Raw genomic sequence first — 21,445 nt, 5'->3', positions numbered from 1 at the left:
ATTCATCCATTACATTTATTATTATATTTTGATATTATATTTTGAATCTTGAATATTTAATATTGTTATAAAACATAAATTATTATGATAATGGAATTATAAGATTACTTGTCAATTTTGATCTCAAACTTAAGCTACAAAAATATTTAATATCATTTTAACATAAATTTGATTAATTATATTTTTATCATATATAAATATCAATTGAATGTTTTATTATCGCAAATTGAGAGAAATTGGTATCAAGGCATATGGTATCCAATTAACTCAAACAATATGTTTAATTATTAAAATATAGTAGGTAATAGCAATTGTTACCATAATATAGAGAATAAATTAATGAAAATATTTTAAACAATTTAGTACTAGTAATAAGTCTTTTAAGTTGTATGTCAACGATAGGGAATATATTGCTGACATTACAAACATTTTAACTTCTATTTCCACTTATTCAACATTTAAATCAGATATATGTAAAGATTTTAAAAAAAAGATATCATTGATGTAAATAAACAAAATTAATAGTAAAAACAATTCACGAAGATTGTTCTAATCATCAAATCTTCAGCCTTACAAGAATATTTGAAAATGCATAAAATTAATATCCACTACATAACTCCTTTACATCCAAATTCAAATGGACCTATTGAACGATTTCATTCTACTATTCTAGAACATATACGTATTCTCAAACGCGAAAATAATAATCTTAGCATTCTTGACATTATCCCTTATGCTATTAACGGTTATAATAGTTCTATACATTCAGTAACAAAATTAAAACCATATGACATTATTTCAGGTCATCTCTCTACGAGATCTCCTTTTGACAGAGACATAGAAACAGAAATTCTTACAAATTATTTAGAAAACCACAAACAACGAACAAAGTTGATGTATGAAAAAATTTTCGAAAACAATTACAACAACTAGCTGTAAGTGGAATTCTGTCTTAAGGCAATTAAGGCATCGTGCCTTGAGGCAAATTGCTGGAACTTCCCGTACCAAAAATTATTATTTTTTTAAAAACGATTAACATTTTTGAAAAAATTTTATTTCGAAAAAATAAGATTTTTTAGAAATTTTAAATTGGACAAAAAATTACTTTTTTTGAAAATAAATTTTTTTTTAAAAAAAAATTTTTAAACAATTTTTTTTATAAAAATTTTTTTTTGAAAAAAATTTTATCTTCATTTTGATATATTTTGGAAGATCTGAACTTTTTTTCAAAGCAATCGTACTGCTTTAACTGCATAGAGACAAAATATAAAGCGCGTAAGCGCCGCGTCGCTGTCTAACAGAAAAACAATGGTACGGAACCCATAGGAATGTAAACAAAACTTATACTTATTGTAAAAATCTCAATAAAATATCTGATAATTTGATATGCATATGTCTAATGTCTAATGATTATTGTTGACCGCCAAATGTTGTTTTTTTTTAGTTTTTTTACTAGATCTCCGAAACCGCTAGTCCTATCTTCATGAAAATTTGATCAAATCTTCATCTTGTTAATACAAGTAAAATGTTTTTTGAACTATACAAATCGAACGCTCCGTTCTCTTAAAAACTAAGTTACCGTTTTTGGCCCTTTTTGCCCCATATCTTCGGAACGGCTAGAATGTTTTTTGAATTATTCAAATTGCTTTATCCGTGTTCCCGAAATCGTCGACGAAAATTTGTATCCGAACACACACACATGCACGCACATACACACATACACACACACATACATCAATTTTCTCCAAGGTATGCCAACATATTCAGAAACCTCTGAAACGTGAAGATATATAAAAATTTTCATTTTCGATTTTTTTGCGATTACTTACCCTATGGAAAGTTAATTATAAATAAATCAATTTATGATCTCCAGAACATTAACAATCGTCATTTCATTTCGAATCAAATTCCAAAAAAAAATAGTTGCCAAATTTACACAAAATTGAAAAAGTGCTCCCGCATAGTCACAGTCTAAACGCATTTGCAAATAATTCTGTGCGACATTTTCACTTATACTGTGCTCAGTTTGGCGGCATTTTCACATTTTTCAATAATTTTCACAAAATTGGAAAAATGCTCCAGTACACAAACAGTCTAAACGCACTTGCGTAAACATTTCTACCAGAGTGGCGCTTAGACTGTGCTTAGCTTGGGTGATTTTTTGAATTTTTAGTCCAAAATTACAAAAAAATTTTTTTGAAAAAAAATTAGAAACAAAAATTTTTTTTTCCAAAATCAATTGTTTTGTTGAAAAAAGCAGAAAGTTCTTTGAATCATTTAAATCGGACGCTTAGTTCTCTCAAAAACAGCCATTTTTTTTAAATTTAGCTCTGTAACTCCGAAACCTCTGGGCCTACCTTTGCCAAAAACTAATCAGCACATCTCCCTATCAATAGGAATCGAATGTTTTTTAAACCATTCAAATCGGTTGATCCGTTCTCTCAAAAATTCGCTTTCTATTTTTTGCACTCTTTGCTCCATATCTCCGTAACGGCTGGACCTGCCTTTGCCAAAAACTAATCAGCACATCTCCCTATCAATAGAAATCGAATGTTTTTTAAACCATTTAAATCGGTTGATCCGTGCGCCCGAAAACGTGGACGAAAAAACGCGGACATACAAAACACACACACACACACACACACACACATCCATTTTTTCTGAGGTATGCCAAAATGTTCAAAAACCTTCAAAACGTCGAGAAATGTAAAAATTTTTGATTCCGATTTTTGGACGATTACTATAACTTACCCTACGGGAAGTTAATAAAGAAAAAACAATATCGAAACATAACGAAACAAGACAAGATCCATTACATTACAACGAAAATACACGTGCATATTTAAAATCAAATCCGCGAGATAAAACAGCCTCACGTTTCAAACCGATACAAGTGCAAAAAGACCTAGGAAACACAATACTTACTGACAAGAACATTACATTACATAAACAAGAACTCAGACGATCAAAAACTAACACTCAGCACATCCCACGTGAACAAGATGTTGTTGTTTCAACTAATGATATTACACCTAGTACTAGCAGCAAACAGTGATCAAATTTTTCTTCAAGAATTAAATACAACTGGAATCTTACCTTTTGAATTAGGAAATGCAAAGTTAATCGAAAAATAACATATTTTTTTTCATTACGTTAATACAGATTTGATTAAACAACAGATTACTAATTTGGTTACAGACTTTGATACACTTTTATCTATTTTAAATAATAAACATAACGATTATTTGAGAAGATTAGATTCATACATTTCTTTGACAAATACTATGATTAATGTTATTAAAGATAAATATAATATTATTAGACCGGTTAGAAGAATTAAAAAAGGACTTATTAACGGACTAGGTAGCATAATTAAGGAAATTACAGGGAATTTATATGCACAAGATGCCCAAAAGTACGATAACGCTATACGTATATTAGAAACTAACGATGAATTTTATGCAAAAACATTGAATAAACAAATGACATTAAATAATAAGTTAATTGAATATTTTAATGAAACAATTATTAATATTAGAGAAAATGATGTAATATTAAATAAGAAATTGAAGTCTTTTAGACTTGAGAGTTTTAGTCATAATGAATATTTTATAGCTAAAGATAGTTTAGAACAAATTAATTACAGTTTAGTTATTTTAACAAATATTTTAAACGATTTAGAAATATCATTAGATTTAGCTAAGATGAATTTAGTTCATAACTCAGTAATTAAATTAGATGATTTGAATTTTATGATTAATACTGTAAAAAATTTATACAATGTAGAATCATTACCATTTCCCATAGACGATAGTAATCTTCATAAATAATATAATTTACTTAATATTCAATATTATTACACAGACGAAAAAATTGTTTTTCTTATCAAATTTCCAATCACTTTACCTGAAACCTTTAAACACTATAAATTATACCCAATTCCAAATACAGAAAATAGAGTCATTATTCCACCAAAACCTTTCCTTACATTTGGCAACAATAACTATCAATTTGACGATACAAATTGCAAAGAAGTTTCAGAAAAATATTTTTGCAATATTAGACACATATTATCAAACGACGAAGAATGTATCATAAAATTATTACAACTAGATAACACTCACATCAAAACATGCAATGAAATTCAAGTCAACATTACACACAATATTATAGAGAAAATAAATAACGCACACTATATTCTTTTACTAAGCACACAATCAAGAATCGATATGATTTGCAATCATCAAGAAGAAACTAAGTTTATTAAAGGAATTTTTCTTTTAAAACTCCCACACTTATGTAAATTCAGCATTGATAAGAAAAACTATTACAATCAAGAGTCGTCTATAGAAGGAAAAGCAATTATTTTACCAAAATTTAATTTCAACTACAACATTTCAAAATCATCCGAACCAATTGCAATCAAGTCAATTCAAGTAAATGAGCTATCTAAAATTAAAGAAGATCAAGAACAAATTCATAAACTCTATGCAAGGAAGACTGGAATTAACAACAACAGCATCGTGTCAATTATCATGTATATAATATTTATAACTATTATTATTATTTATATCCTGTTCAAGTATTGCAGACAAAGATACAACAAAAAGAAATTACAAATTACTCCAGAAGTAGAGACACCCCAAGAACAAGAGAGCCACAACCAACCACAACCACCAACCTGCACCCCGAGGTTTTTCATCTAGGGCCGGAGGAGTTACGGGATCCATCCCGCTGACATAGCTTATATCTAGCCACAAGATCCTCCTTGCTGATAAAGCATATTTTTAACTATATAAGTAGCAAGATCTCTACATTCGAGGAGGATAATCTTTGCCAGTATTTACACCAGTCCAGTTATATAATTATAATTCATTATATCATTATATTGTAAAATTCAGTTATTTTATTGTAATTTTAAGAAATAAAGTTTTTTTATTTTATTCTCGAATAACGAGTATAAAATTAATGTGAACTTTTTAAACAATCCTACTACATTCTTAATGCTATGAGCTAAAAAAAAAATTTTTGACTCTATTGGAGCCGACTAAAAGCTTATAATGGGAACTTGGTTAAACAACTCTTTAATGCTTGGAACCCTATGTCAAAATCAGTATAGTTCAGCTGTTATGACGAGTGTCACTACTGTACCCGGTCACATTCTCCTAAAAATATTTTTTTTATTAAGTTCCGGTAGGGCAAGTTATAGTAATCGAAAAAAAATTGAAAATGAAAATTTTTATATGTCTTTACGTTTCAAAGGTTTCAGAACATTTTGGCATACCTTAGAAAAAATGGATGTATGTTTTATATGTGTGTGTGTGTGCGAATACAAATTTTCGTCGACGATTTCGGGAACACCGATCAACCCATTTGAATGATTCAAAAAACATTAGATTCGTATTGATAATTCGTCTAACCGTTCTGAAGGTACGGGGCAGAAAGTACCAAAAACGGTAACTCAGTTTTTAAGAGAACTGAGCGTCCAATTTAAATAATTCAAAAAACATTTTACTTGAAATTTTTATTTTCGATTTTTTGCGATTACTATAACTTGCCCTACAAGAAGTTAAAAATGTCATTTGGGGGTCAAAAATGTTTATTGGACATATGTACATCATATAATCAGATATTTTATTGAGATTTTAATGATGTGTACACATTTTGTGTAAATATTTTTGGGTTCAGTACCAAGATTTTCAATTACGGTACGAAAAGTTCAAGCAATTTGCCTTAAGGCACGATGCCATGCACCACACTAGTCTTAATAAGAATTTTATTCTTAAATATAATGAACTAATAATAATGCAATGTATAAGACTTAACAAATTTTCTGTAAACAGGTAGGATGAAAACTATTTCTGTTCATACTCATAACTCCATTATCACGCAATTTCTGTAAAATCTTGTTAGACACTATTGTAAGAAAATCTTATATGCTCAATACCTTATACATTGCCAATTATAAAACTTAATACTTTCCATGATCAAAATGTAAATTAAAATACGCCAATTAATATTATGTATGCATAAATTTCACCAGTATATATGTATATACACAAATGTAATTTTGCAAGGTTTACTATTGAATTTTCATGGCTTAAATGCTGAGTGCTTTGGGTGGAAACTGTGTCACCTTCTATACATTCTCGTTTATATAAAATATATTTTCAATATGATAGGTGAAGATGGGCCATAAATCCCTCAGCTAATGCTTCTATCTTATCAGCGTCGTTGCCATAACGGCGACACCTTCAAGTAATTTATATATTTTTTATATCAACAAAGTTTTATTTGTTTCGAAATATATTCAAAAGCTGTTTTCGTAATGCGCATCTTGGGTTGGAGAAACGGGAGCTTGGACGATTATCTTGCTGTATTGTTAATCCAAAATGAATGGAATATATTTATTAAAAAAGGTAACATATATATATATATATATATATATATATATATTTTTCTGTCCAACTGCGTATTTGCTTAAATTTTGGTTCTTCCACATCGCCCGGAATCCTTTAATAATTCTAATAATATAATAATAACAATAATAAAGTGATTTTTTTTAAAATAACAATTGGTTCTTAAAGTTTTTACACAAGGCATACAATTTATATTTAGTACACTACTATGCTTTGTCTTCAGAGCAGGAAGTAATTGTATTATTTTCAAAATATCATATAAAAAATTTCGAAGTATATTTGGTGCCGAAATCCCTTTATGCACAACTGTCAAATAGTAAATTCAATGTGCCCAACGTAGATGATGAAATTAACTCTTTGAAACTTTAAAAAATTTTATACGTCGTATTTGACATGTCGGCCATATAGAATAAGTATAACTTTGCCATTTTTATAATATTCAATTATGCTCAATGAGTTAACAAGACATGGTCTTCTTCATCTTCTCTTATTAACTTCCCGAAGGAGAAGTTTATGTTTTCTCGACGTTTCAAGCCATTCTGAATCGATTTTTTTTTTGTTTATGTTAGATTTGCATGAGCAACCCCATAGTTCGATTCCATAAGTCCAAATGGGCACTATGATAGTTTTGTACAGAAGTACCTTGTTATCTAGAGAGATTTCAGATTTCCTCCCAAAAAGCCAGAAAAAATCTTTTATTTTCAGTTGGATTTGTTTCTTTTTATATTCAATGTGCGTTCTCCATGTCAATTTCGAATCAATGTGCATGCCTAAATATTTAACAGAATTGCATAGTGGAATTATTGAATTGTTCATGATGATAGGTGGACTGTTGTGATGTATTAGAGAAACAATTATGTGCTGAAATTTTTCGATATTGATTTTAATATTCCATTCTAAAAACCATTGTTCGAGACTAGATAAATAATTTTGTAACTGACAAGTTGCTGTTCTAATATCGGAATCGCATGAAATAATTGCTATGTCTTCGGCGTAAGTGCATATGGTTAGAAGATAATCTGTGGGCATATCGTTTGTAAAAAGAAGATGAAGTACAGGGCTTAGCACACTGCCCTGTGGTACCCCGCGTTCTATATTTCTGATGCTCGAAGTCACATCTTTAATTTTGATCCTAAATTTTCTATTAAGCAAATATGAGCTTAAGATATTGAAGTAGTTTGGAAAAGTTGTTTTGATTTTATATAGGAGATTTGAGTGCCAAACCTTATCAAAAGCCTGGCTGACATCTAAGAATACGGCTACGCAGTGTTCCTTTCTATTCATGGCTTCAAGAATATGAGACACCGTTCTGTTGCATTGTTGAATTGTAGAGTGATTTTTTCTGAAGCCAAACTGGTGGTGAGAAATCCAACTATCATTCGGATGATCTTCTGACAATCTCTGCAACAAAAGTCTCTCTAAAATTTTCGATAATATCGATAAAAGACTGATAGGACGGTATGAACTAGCAGTGTGATGGTTTTTGTTTGGTTTAGCGATCATAATAATTTCTGCAGTCTTCCACGCTGTGGGCCAATAATTATATTGAAGAATGGCGTTGAAAATATTTGTTATATATAAAATACCTTTTGTAGGCAACTCTTTTAACATTTTTGGAGTAATCTTGTCCATACCCGGCGAAGATCTATTTTTCATCCTTTTAATTTCACATAAGACATCATTTGGTGAAAAATGTCCTAACGGTGTAGAATGAATGGGTTGTTTTACGAAATTGTTAATTAAATTATTCTAGGAAATATTTCGAGCGCTAAAAATGCTACTTAGATGATCAGCAAATGCCTCCGCTTTTTCTTCGTTGCTTTTTGCCCAAATGAAACCGTTTTGGTTAGTTGTTTTCAGAGGAGGGTTTTGTAGTAGGGGTTTACTTTCGTTCTTGACAGGTTTCCATATGGAATTATCGTACTTATTTAGCTGCAATAAATACGACCTGAATGTACAATTCTTCCATTCTTTCATTTTTTTCCTCAGCGTGTTATTGAGATGATTAAGGGATGTCTTATCCGTTGGTAGATGAGAATGTTGCCAGGTACGTCTTGCTCTTCGTTTCTGTGCAATTAGCTTCTTAATCCCTTGCGGAATTATTAGATTATCATTTCTTGGAATAATATTCGGGGTTATCTGCTTGGTTATTTCACGTCTCAGAGTCAATCTCAGAAAAATATTCTATTTTAATCTCTATATCAATTACGCTTGTAGGCCTAGATTTTGGAAATAATTTTGAATCAAGTATGGATTTAAATTGAGTCCAGTTAGAAAGTTTGTTGTGTAGAATATGATTGTTGATAGCTGGAGTAGGAAATGTGCTAAACGTCACAAGTATTGGAGAATGATCTGAAGAGAGATCGTAACTAGATTCAATATTAAGATTTGAATGATCGATACCTTTTACAATAAAAAAAATCTAAAAGGTCTGGAACTTTAGTAGGGTCAGAATGCCAATATGTTGGACTGCAAGTTAAAATAAAGGAGAGGTTATTTTGCCCCATGGCTGCATGAAGTATCTTACTTTTGGCTGTAGTCAGTCTAGAACCATTGTGAATAGAATGAGACAAAATTTGGAAAAAGTAGACGCACAGATTTTTTGCCGTAAATCGCCGTTTTCTCAAAAACGAAGAAAAAATGTTTAAATTTTTAAAAAAAAAAAAAACAATTTTGTATATAGAAAATAATTCTGATTTTAATTGTAACTTGAGTTCTAATATACTTTCAACAAATATTTTCAACTTTGCAATTCAGTTTATATAATTTATTCTTATAAATATTAGATAATGTAACAGTATTTATTTATAAAAATCTATTTGAAAACATTTAATATTCCTCGAACATTTCGTTACGGTACGGGAAGTTCCAGCAATTTTCCTTAAGGCAAGATGCCATACACACCACTAGTTTAAATTATACAATCACTGAAATTATCTTAAACGCTGGAAAAATTTTATCATGTAAAATAACTTTGCTTCGAGAATACGTTAATTCTGAGTTTACTTTAATCTATTAATACTAAATGAAGTTATGATAAATATATGAAGGTGTCCAGTACTATAAGAGTTCTCTATTCTATTTTTTTTTAATAAAAAACAGACTCAACACTTTATTATCGGCCTGTAAAGTAAAATTTTCTAGTTAATTTTTTAGTTAAATATAGTTTTATTTTATAATTTTCTCTCGTGTAACCATCATTTGAGTTTTTAAAGTCTTTAAATGCTTGTAGTTTGTGAAAGTCAAAGTTTGATTCGCTTTTTATAATTAGTTTCAAGTTGTACTATAGTGCATTTAAAAAATATTTATATATTGCAAAATGCACTATAGTACAACTTGAAACTAATTATAAAAAGCGAATCAAACTTTGACTTTCACAAACTACAAGCATTTAAAGACACAAGTTTGATTCGCTTTTTATAATTAGTTTCAAGTTGTACTATAGTGCATTTAAAAAATATTTATATATTGCAAGCAACTTGATTCTTTTAAAATAATAAGAAATTTTTGCCATACAAAACAAATGTCAGAATAGAATATCATAATAAATTATGAAAATGTATTTATTTATGTATAATATAATATAACAATAATAAAATAGGTTATAAAAATAATGGAAAATCTATAAATAGCTTATCTTTGTTAAATGATACTCTAGAAAATTAATTTTTTGATCATCAAACAATATCTTTTACCTGCAGACGATGGAAGAGATATTCAACAAAATTAATATTAGTTTTTCCGCAAGAGAAGTAATTATTTTTCTAGAAAACTGTAGATTGTGACTTTATTATTTAACCATAATGGAAATTGCCAATCTAATTTTCTTTAATGGTAACTTTTGTAATTTGAAACTATATTGCTTCGAAAAGATAGGGACTATGATGATAAATTTGCCAAAGTTGGATTTAATTTAATGTTATTTATCTTTTCAGATTTTGATAATAGTGCCGATAAACGGTGAGTAATAATTTGTTATTTGGAAATCATTTGCGTCATTTTTTATAAAAAAAATATTTCGTTATATGCAATTTGTAAAATCCCATTGGTATTGGTATTATTAATAACCAGAAGATTGTAATCTATCATCACCAGCTCCTAAAACAATTTATGAAATGCACTACCCATTTTTTATTGGTATTAAAAAGTAGTTGATCGACTATATTTTGATATGTTATTCGTTTACTGCAATATAATTCTCTCTTAATTTTTATATACTTTTATGAAACTCACACAGAAATTATTCGATTTGCTTCGATTAAATATGCAAAAACTATTTAAACTATGCCAACATTTCAGGAGTATTGAATAAATAACGAAGAACAAGTACCTATTTTTATACAATTTATATTCCTTTATTCATATTTTCATTAACCTAGATGATTTTAAAGAAATTTCTGTTTCTGACATTTCACTTTGCTTTCTGGATCAGTACTTGTCAATACACGGCTGGCTTATTATTTCTTGTTATTAGAATCTTTTATTTATTTATGAGTAAAAAGTATTGAAATATTAATGACTTCTATTTGAGAAAGGAATAAAAATTCATTTATCCATAATAATGGAATGATTTATTGAATGAAAGGTTTCTATTAAATTTAAATAAATGTTTTAATCCTTACCACTCGGATGCAGCCGCTCCGGCGGCAAAATACGAATTAATTCTGCATTTAGCGAATGGAAAGGGTTAACAATAATAAACAATAATTTATAAAATTATTCTAATTGCGTGAACTGCATTGTATGTTTTTTTATATAACTTTTAGAATCATACATCAGATGAACAATCCGAAAAATAATCAATTACTAATTTTATTTATTTACTACTACATTTTTTCAGTTCTTTTTCATAAAGTGTGACTTTACGTGTGATTACGTGTGATCATAAAAATAATTTTTAATTTTATTTTTAACGCATTTTTTTTTATTTTTAATAGGATTTATTTTAAAATAATTAAAATTATATTATAAACAAATGGGTATTATTTCAATTTGAAATCAATTCGCACTTTTTTTTAATTTTTTTTAAGTCTGTTTTATTCAGCAATCAGAAATACATAAGGATTCCTATAAGCTAAATTGACAATATTTGAGAGCGATGTCTAAGAAGAACTCCCGTGAGATCTTAGTTTAACAATTGATAAGATAATGTTATATTGAAGCTAATCTAAGAATGAATCTGAAGGCCATTGACGTTACAATCTTCTTACGCCAAATGGTTGGGCAATGTCGCCTATTGATTGGTTTGAATGTGATTTCTGTTTACGTTTTTATTTTTCCATTACCTCTTTGAACGTTAATTGCATCGATTTTATGTTGAGGTCGCTGTGAATGGTTTTATTTGTTATTATTGTGCATTGAAAGTTCCTAGATAATAGTATTGCTTTTTATTATATTTAGGGGTTTTGAATGTTCAATATCTATGAAATAAGTTTTTAGTGAGTGCTTAAACGTGCATTCACATTCACAATATTTCTAATTTATGAATTACTAATCACTAACTTTGAACGTTTGGAATAAATGTAATACTTCAAACATTTGAATATTACTAATGTCATTACTAAGTTAAGCTCTGCTAGTTAGAATAGTTGATGTATATATCCAATGTATAGATCCATAATACAAATATTTTTTTAATTATAGTTTATCGACGTTATGGAACTATATCTATCTACGTTCCAGGACATTTTCAAAAACACGATCTTGTTTGGAAGACAAACAAATAAATCTAATATAATTAAAATTATAAATATATTATATAAAGACATATTACAATGAAAAACACAAGTTTTTTTAATGAGAAAGTTCAAAAAGAATGTGAGAAGACAAAGTTTATGATGACTTCTTCCAATAGCGTTTACAAAAGCTCCGCCCCACTAAAGTATAAACTTTGTTTACATTCCTATGGTTAAAGTTAAAGCAGTACGATTGCTTTGAAAAAAAGTTCAGAATTTCCAAAATATTTAAAAATAAATGACTTAAGATAGAATGATTAAATATGGTTCGAAATTTTATTACAAGTTTCAAATCATTGATCAACTTTTATTCATTATTATTGATTATTTTTAATTACTTCAATTTTAAATTGAGGTACGGGAAGTTTCAGCAATTTGCCTTAAGGCACGATGCCTTAATTCTCTTAAGACAGATTTCCACTTACAGTTAGTTTAGTTTATAATTTGAAATGTAAAAATATTGAATATGTCATTTAGTACATAGTGCGTACTGAATGCGGCCCTGCATTTATGTAATCATATAGAGCAGCACGTACCGCAATCGAGACGCTGTCTAGTGTCCAGCATGTCCAAATTTTCTTATGCGTAATAAATTTTCCAATATAAAAAGCTTCATGTCTCGCTTCTCTCTGACATCAGGGTGATTTAATTCGCCAACAATACTTGTTGGCATATGGCCGGACAAACGCCAACTGTGGTCATGCCTTGTTGTCGTACCCCGGGGCCCGGGATCAAAGTCACAAAGATTTCACTTCTTTATTTCGGTGCCCGACGAACGGGAGACGAGCCCTGAATTACAATTACGCCGGGAAGGCTCGCACCATGAATGTGTAAAGACGATGTAGAATGGGGCCTACGTATATAGAATAACGCACCGCAGCATAAGATTATAGCGGGAGCGTCGGTATAAAAAAATATTAAGGTCTTATTGCCGGAATCATTAGCTGGTATTCAATGGGAATTTTAATTCGGAATGTTTTCGAGCCTGATAGATTTTGTAGGCATAAAAAATATTTTAATGGTATAAACAAACTTCTTATAGTGTGGAAATTAATTAAACTCTTTCGAACTGAATAAAAATATTTAGAAATTTTACAATTTAAAATTTGGTTGGCGTCAATAATTAAATTGTTGTATTGTGATTATTGGTCTGCGCTTGTTTGCAATTTTCGTTTCATGGTCATCAATGTGGAAATGTATTAATTTATGATAAACCATTTCCAAATGAATAACAATATTTTGAAATGTTATTGTTTACAAAAATTTAAAATGTCATGACCTATTGTTTTTTTCTCATCATAAAGCTGACTTGATTGCCACAATTCTTGTAATCAGTTCGGTTTCATTATATAAAATGGATATTACATAAAGGTGGATTGGCTCATAAGTTGTCTACCTTCGGTATTATATTTTTGCATTATTAGAAATTCGGTATTATATTTTTACATTATTAGAAATTATGCGTCAGTACAACAACAAAAAAATCAGTATATAATATTCATGTAATTAAAAAAGAAAGGTTTTTTCAAAAAAATTACAAAAACATATTTTCATTGATAGTGTGTTTCAATTTTTGCTGTGAGTTCATCAGGATATATTTTGGCATGGCGTGTTTCCCATACCAAACTATTTCCCTCATAAATTAACCAAGTGCTTAGATGTTATTATTCTGTAATCCCTACATTTGACGCAAAATTCTCAAAGCTTCTTTACACAGTAAAAAACTGTTAGTTGCTTTTTACGCTAGGTTTGTGCCTGAACTTTAACTTGATAATTAATTTTCTAAATATATAATATTTATAAATATTACGAAAAAACGATACAGAACATGTTTAATTTTATATATGTATAATATTATAGATTTAGAGATATTCAAAAGGTACAGATTCCAATGATCGTCGAAATATTTTATGGAATAATATTCTATGCTTATAATTGTAATGAGTTTTGTGATTCAGGTGAATATTTAATATTTTTAAACAAAACTTATCCTGTTGAATAAAGTTTCTTTTTCTTCGGATATTTGTCTTCTTACAGATGATTATTTTTTAGCTTGGTTTATCCCGGAACTTTAATTTAAAATATTTTTTTTTGTACATATATAATATTTATATTGAGAAAAAAGAAACGATCAATGAAGTTCTAGAACATTTATAATTCAATATGTGCCTGCTCTTATAGATTTAGATATTATATCTACATCAAAAGATATAGATTTCGGTTATCATAAAAATATTTTAATTATATACACAAACAATTTATGCTTATAATTTTAGTGATTTTCTGTGATTTAGGTAAATCTATGATATTTTTAAGCAAAATTTGTCCTGCTGATTAAAATTTTCGTCCCTTCAGACATTTTTGAAATGTCTGCAACAAATGCTGATATAATATACTTTTGCACATGCTTCTCCTGATACTATTTCTCATTATAATTTTCATAACAGATTTTTATTGAGATAGCATCGTTTGTTCTATTGATAATATTTTACTGCAATGTATATAAAACTTTTTGTAAAAGGGTATGGGCGTGTTTCCATACAGAATTGGCCCCACCCTGGTATTTAAATAATTTTGATGCCATTTTATAGGTATTTTTGAGAAAATCCGATATACCAAATTTCAAATCCGTAGCTCATCATTTGGCCGAGATATCATTGAAAATGTGTGAAAGTGGCCCCTTTTTTCAAAGTCGTTCTTTGTCGCAACTATGAAAGATATTAACAAACAAATAACGGGACTCTATTCACATCAGTGTGTACTATATTATTGATAACAAATATTGTTTAATAATTATTTTTTAGTGCATGAAAAAGTGAAAATAATTTTTTGTTTTGAATTTTCCGGTAGTGCGGTTGTTTGGACTAATTTTTAATTAGCATCATTAGAAAGGCTATTGAATTTCCTTTTAGTGTGCAAAATTTTGTTTCATTTCATGTGGTAGAACACATTCAAAAATAGGAAAAACCTGAGCAAGTACACGCTCGCGCTCATATAGAACCCGTGTAAGTCGTCTCTCATTCGCAATGACTAGCATTGCTCGCCGCGCATCGTGATAAATTAAAACATTTCTAATAAAACACAAGATATTGTATATGTATAATAACTATATTTTTATTTAATTAAATATATATTATTTATGTATTGCACAAGTATATTATATTATTTAATCATCTTTAATAATTAATTAATTAAATATTACCTATTAATTAATTATTAATTATTAATTCATTATTAATTATTAATTAATATTAATCATTAATTATCACTAAATAAATAAAAAACAGATTGATAAAAAATATACATAATAATAGTATATCGGTATATGATTTCTATTCATGCTACAGCAATGTATAGAAATGCAAGTATACTAAGTTAGTCTGAAAATATTTTAAATAATATCTTGCAGTTTTTTTTTTAAATTAAATAATATATAAAAATATATTGAATAGAATATCTCTACCTATAAATATTCATAATAATTGTTATAAACTACTGTACTATTGTGCATAATCCTTAATTAAAACGAAATTTGAAATTTCGCGGCAAAAACCACACATAAGATAAAATGCAAACAGCATAAAATTAATATAATTTTGGAATTCAACTAATCACGAAGTTTTCGATAATTATTAAATAATTAATGATTTTTTTTTAAATTTTTGTGTGGTGTTTGGGAACTTTACACTTTTGTACCAGATTTTGATTTTGCACTTTTCTTATATTTTAGTGGCAATTTAATTTGATTAGTGTATAATTTAGTTATTATATATTTATAATACAATTAATAATGCCGCAAAATCGTTTTAATTAAGGATAATACACAATAGTACAGTAGTTTAAAACAATTATTATGAGTATTTATAGGTAGAGATATTCTATTCAATATATTTTTATATATTATTTAATTTAAAAAAAAAACTGCAAGATATTATTTAAAATATTTTCAGACTAACTTAGTATACTTGCATTTCTATACATTGCTGTAGCATGAATAGAAATCATATACCGATATACTATTATTATGTATATTTTTTATTAATCTGTTTTTTATTTATTTAGTGATAATTAATGATTAATATTAATTAATAATTAATAATGAATTAATAATTAATAATTAATTAATAGGTAATATTTAATTAATTAATTATTAAAGATGATTAAATAATATAATATACTTGTGCAATACATAAATAATATATATTTAATTAAATAAAAATATAGTTATTATACATATACAATATCTTGTGTTTTATTAGAAATGTTTTAATTTATTACGATGCGCGGCGAGCAATGCTGTTGCTAGTCATTGCGAATGAGAGACGACTTACACGGGTTCTATATGAGCGCGAGCGTGTACTTGCTCAGGTTTTTCCTATTTTTGAATGTGTTCTACCACATGAAATAAAACAAAATTTTGCACACTAGAAGGAAATTCAATAGCCTTTCTAATGATGCTAATTAAAAATTAGTCCAAACAACCGCACTACCGGAAAATTCAAAACAAAAAATTATTTTCACTTTTTCATGCACTAAAAAATAATTATTAAACAATATTTGTTATCAATAATATAGTACGCACTGATGTGAATAGAGTCCCGTTATTTGTTTGTTAATATCTTTCATAGTTGCGACAAAAAACGACTTTGAAAAAAGGGGCCACTTTCACACATTTTCAATGATATCTCGGCCAAATGATGAGCTACGGATTTGAAATTTGGTATATCGGATTTTCTCAAAAATACCTATAAAATGGCATCAAAATTATTTAAATACCAGGGTGGGGCCAATTCTGTATGGAAACACGCCCATACCCTTTAGTAATTTTCCTTCAAAACATTTATTGTTTTCCGTTTAAACTCGACGACGTATCCTCAAATATATTTAATTTAATTTTTTTTTTTTTTTTTTTTTTAATTTTATTGGCCTCCGCTTTACAGCATTTTTAGCCACATACATTATTCATTTTATTCTTCATCATACTCTATACAATTCTTACATATATATTTCTTATACATTCATCATATATATACTATCTCTTCTTAAATCCTCATCTTCCATTCAATTTTCATTCTTCTTCTTGTTTCTCAATATGTTCTTCTCATCTTCTAAACTTCTTCTTTTCCTATTTACTTCTATTTTTTCTTGTATTCTACAAATTAACAATTATTTGGAAGCGCCAGGAGTCGAACCATCGATCTCCGGCATGTGAGTCGGACATGCTACCTCTGAGCTACGTCCGCCACTAATTTAAATTTGATTGACTGTAATTTGATTTTAATCTATTTATTCATTAAAATTCTACTAAGGAAAAATAAAAACGTTAAGAAAAAGTTTTAGAACATTAATAATTAATGAATGAAACACTATTACACATGTTTCTCTCGTCTCTCGTTTGATTCCAAAACCGCAGCCTTCTCATACATTTAACAAGTCGTTTTCATTTCGTCTATATAAGTAAAATGTTTTATAATCATTCAATCGGACGCTATATTGTTTTAAGAACTGATTTACTATTTTAGGCACTTTTTGCTGCGTATGTTCCAAACGGCTGCACCTGCCTTAGGCAAAAACTAATCAGTACGTCTTCCTATCGTCACATACGTAATTTTTTCTGATGTACCTATTGCAAAATGTTTAGAAGGCTCTGAAAAGTAGTCATTTTCGACTTTTTTGCGATGATTATAACTTTAATATACGGAAAGTGAATAATAAATACATTGTACATAATTGTTCCTAACATACAACTATCATTAACTATGGAATTACTGATAATACGCTAGTAATAACTTTTAGCACTAAGAATGTGAGACTCATCCGACGCGACATGACTCCGGAATTAAAATTCATAATAATGTAAAAGTAAAGTTTCAATTTTAGTTATATAAAAAAACTCTTTTTATATTAAAAAAGGAAAAATATAATCTTGACTCAATCTTCCTGCAGAGAAACGATTTGTTGAAGTCACAGAAAATATAATTTTTCCTCCGGTCGTACCAGCGCGTTATTACAACTCATGGAAGACGTTCCGGGCTTCAATGACGTGAACAAAAAGCGAACACTTATCATAATAATGGAATGCCGACAATCGAGGGCTTTTAACAACAATGAACATCGAAGCAAACATTTTGTGATCCATTAATCGCTGTGATTTTGTTAGCTCGGCAGCTGTGTACATCGGTGATTGCTTCCGACCGTTTGGGAACCAACAATTGGTACCTGCCGCTGATGATGAATTTTGTTTTCAATTTAAATTTAAATTGCCTGTTTCACATTGTTTTCACAGTATGATTAGAATATTTGCATACGATATGAGAATTTCAATCTTAAAAATGTTGACAGTTTTTGAAACAGAAATTCGTGATGCGGTGTGCCGCGTACTAATTCAGGGCGCGAGCAGACATGTGACTTAATGTTTAATACGTCGGAAGGCCATTTCCTATTTAGTTTTCTTAATGAACTATGGATTGCTTGTATTGTTCGATTTTGATGTTGCATTAATTTGTTGTTGAAGGATGAACTTACAATTTTGATCATTTTGTTGACTGTTGCGATTTTCCGTAATTCTCAGCGCTTCGTAAAATAAATAAACACGCAAGAACGACGACGCATTGTATCGCCCATACGGTTAACTCACATCGCTCGAACTCATATCGCTTGAACGGCTTGAAGTCGGGATGATTCGAATCGGAATTCAAGTCGGAACAACTCATATCGCCGCTTGATTCGGTTTGAGTCATATGGAAGTCGGATGATATAGTTAGTTAAAGTCAAGTCGGTTAAAGTCACACAAAGACGATTGAAGTCGGCTGATACATTTAAGCATATTAAAGTCGGGTGGCTGGCATGATTTAATTCATTATTTATTTTTTATATTTATGATATTTATTTTTTATATTATTATAATATTGAATTAAATTAAAAAATTGTTTTTATATTTATATTTATGAAAAATTTTATATTTATGAAAAATTTGTGTTAATACATATTTTATCACAGTAAATATTTCGCGGCTTGATGCGAGTTGATTCGAATCAAGTAAAATCTGATTCGAATCAAGTCGTTAAAGGCTTGATTCGAATGATTCGAATCACTTCATTTGACTTGGCACATCACTACTTTGTAGCATTTTCAAGTTCTTTGAAGCCTATTTTATTATAATTTTACAAATTATATGATACATCAGCAGGTACAGAAAATTCACCAATCATAGGTATACAATGTTTACTAATTTTTTTTTTTAAATGGCAGCTCCTAATGATCGAAACAGGCTAACGTTGACCTCTATATGCAACGAGATTTGAAAGCAATTTTTTTAACTTATGAAGAATTGGAAATAAAACATCTGTTTCCAAAAATAATAAACCTTCAAAGATTTTTTATAAAAAACTCCATAATTTTATTTTCAAATGTAAACTTTCTTCCATTTATCATTTTTATATGTATCTCTCAATTGACATTTTATGAATTTCCTTGCCCTCAAAAATAATGTTGAAGAAATATAGTAGAATTTTTCAGCACGTTCAATGCTCTGTTGAAATTTATCTCTTAAATTTTAGCGTGTTTGTTTTCTTATCCATTTTTTGACCTTGCAATCTGGCACAATGACCATTTTTTTTATTTTTTTTTGCAAACTATACAATAAGTACAGTCACAGACAATTTAATATGATGGTGTGTGACGGATAGCTATCCTGTGATAGCATTTTCTGTCATTATAGCACTGAATTTTTAGGTAATAATAAAAATGCTAATAATTCATTACAGCTACTTTTTTCAAGTCGCTTGGGTGGTAAATGTTTGAGCAGGTCGCACGCCAGTTCATTTGGATGTTGACTTTAAGTTTTACATAAATAATTAATACAATTATACTTTGCCAGATCATTAACATTATTAATAATATTTAAATGTGAAACGTATGTTCAAAAATAAACAAACTTCCTCTTAGGATTCGTTGGAAATGTACCTATTACTATTACAAATTCAAAGAGGCTTATTTTAATTGAGTTAATAAAAATTTTCCGTCTGAATGAGATGAGAAAAGCCACAATTACGATGTGCATTTATAGAATTATGTAATAAGTTTAGTAGTTCGGAACTTGTAGAAAAACGAATATTCAAAGACCATATTGGCATAATTGAATTAAGGCAACTCACCAATGCAAACTTTTCAATGAACGACTTTTCGGTTTTACTTCTTGTAATGAATATAAAGTCATATAAATTGCTTCTTAAATATTAATTGAATTTATTATTATACTGTAGAATGATGTGAAGTTGCGATGGGTATTAGAAAAAATACACATACATATTATAAAAATATTAGCATTATTAAATGGTAATCTTTAAATATTAATAAATATTTCTTAAAAATTTTTTGCATTTCTCTTTATTTCGTGAAATTTTTTTTAAGGTTCCCAAAGAAATTTACCAATACAAGCTATGCCCACGATTAACATGTTATGCTAGTTTTTAAAAAATATCATAGAAAATATAGAACTTTATACAACTAACCACAGGACAAATTATTATTTTAGAAGAAACCAATATCAATAGAGTTGGTACTAATACTGCTAATTAGATTTGAAATAATATTTGGAATTGGGAAAATCTTTTTTAATCAACACCTATTTTTAAAGTATAGTTTTTTGTTTAGTCTTTCTTTTTTAAAAATTAACTACTTTTCATAGGACTATAATATTTTATAATAGTTTATTAAGACCAGGCATTCTATTGCCGTAAGAAGATTAATTAAAATTATCGAACTTTTTTTTAACAATCAGCTTTTACAAAACTGCTGCCGGGTCGATCTATGCCAAGACGCAATCAGCATGATTTTCAAATGTGATCTTTTAAATAGTTTTTAAATATTTAAAATCGATTCAGGAGCTCCTGCTCAAACGTATACGAACAATTGTGCACTTTTCTGCTCGTTCTAAAAAGTGAATCAGCCGATCTTATCAAAAAACTAACAAACGAAAGTCCTTATGAAGTTACATCAAATGGAAATTCTCACACATTAAATTAAATTTTAATAGAAATTCTCATACACATTAAATTTTAATAGACTGGAAATCTTCGGAAAGAGGAATAGCGAATGGCAATAATTAGAAGAAAAGTACATATAATTTAGAGAAGATAATCATAGTATTCTAGTTCCTCCCTCCATGAAGTATTGCCTAACGGCGTTTTCCGTGGACACAAGAAGAAATAAGCGGAGATTTTATTCGGTATTATACCGAAGCGGCATTGAGCCCGACATACCCAGACAAAAGATCCAGTCTGGAATGCG

At 28.7% G+C, this 21,445-nt stretch overlaps 1 long non-coding RNA gene across 1 annotated transcript in view; it reads left to right on the top strand.

Moving 5' to 3' along the window:
* The window catches only part of LOC113388009, a 74,929-nt gene that overhangs the window by 11,944 nt on the left and 41,540 nt on the right, over nucleotides 1-21,445 (top strand). Inside the window, exon 2 of the long non-coding RNA XR_003368184.1 lies at nucleotides 10,355-10,379. This is a non-coding gene — a long non-coding RNA (uncharacterized LOC113388009). The remainder of the gene's footprint in view (nucleotides 1-10,354; nucleotides 10,380-21,445) is intronic.

The sequence above is a fragment of the Ctenocephalides felis genome, unplaced genomic scaffold (genome assembly GCF_003426905.1).
Source record: "Ctenocephalides felis isolate EL2017-DRISC unplaced genomic scaffold, ASM342690v1 CF-g0.4_SCAFFOLD_03572, whole genome shotgun sequence".
NCBI lineage: Eukaryota > Metazoa > Arthropoda > Insecta > Siphonaptera > Pulicidae > Ctenocephalides > Ctenocephalides felis.
This window is presented reverse-complemented; position numbering and strand designations above follow the sequence as displayed.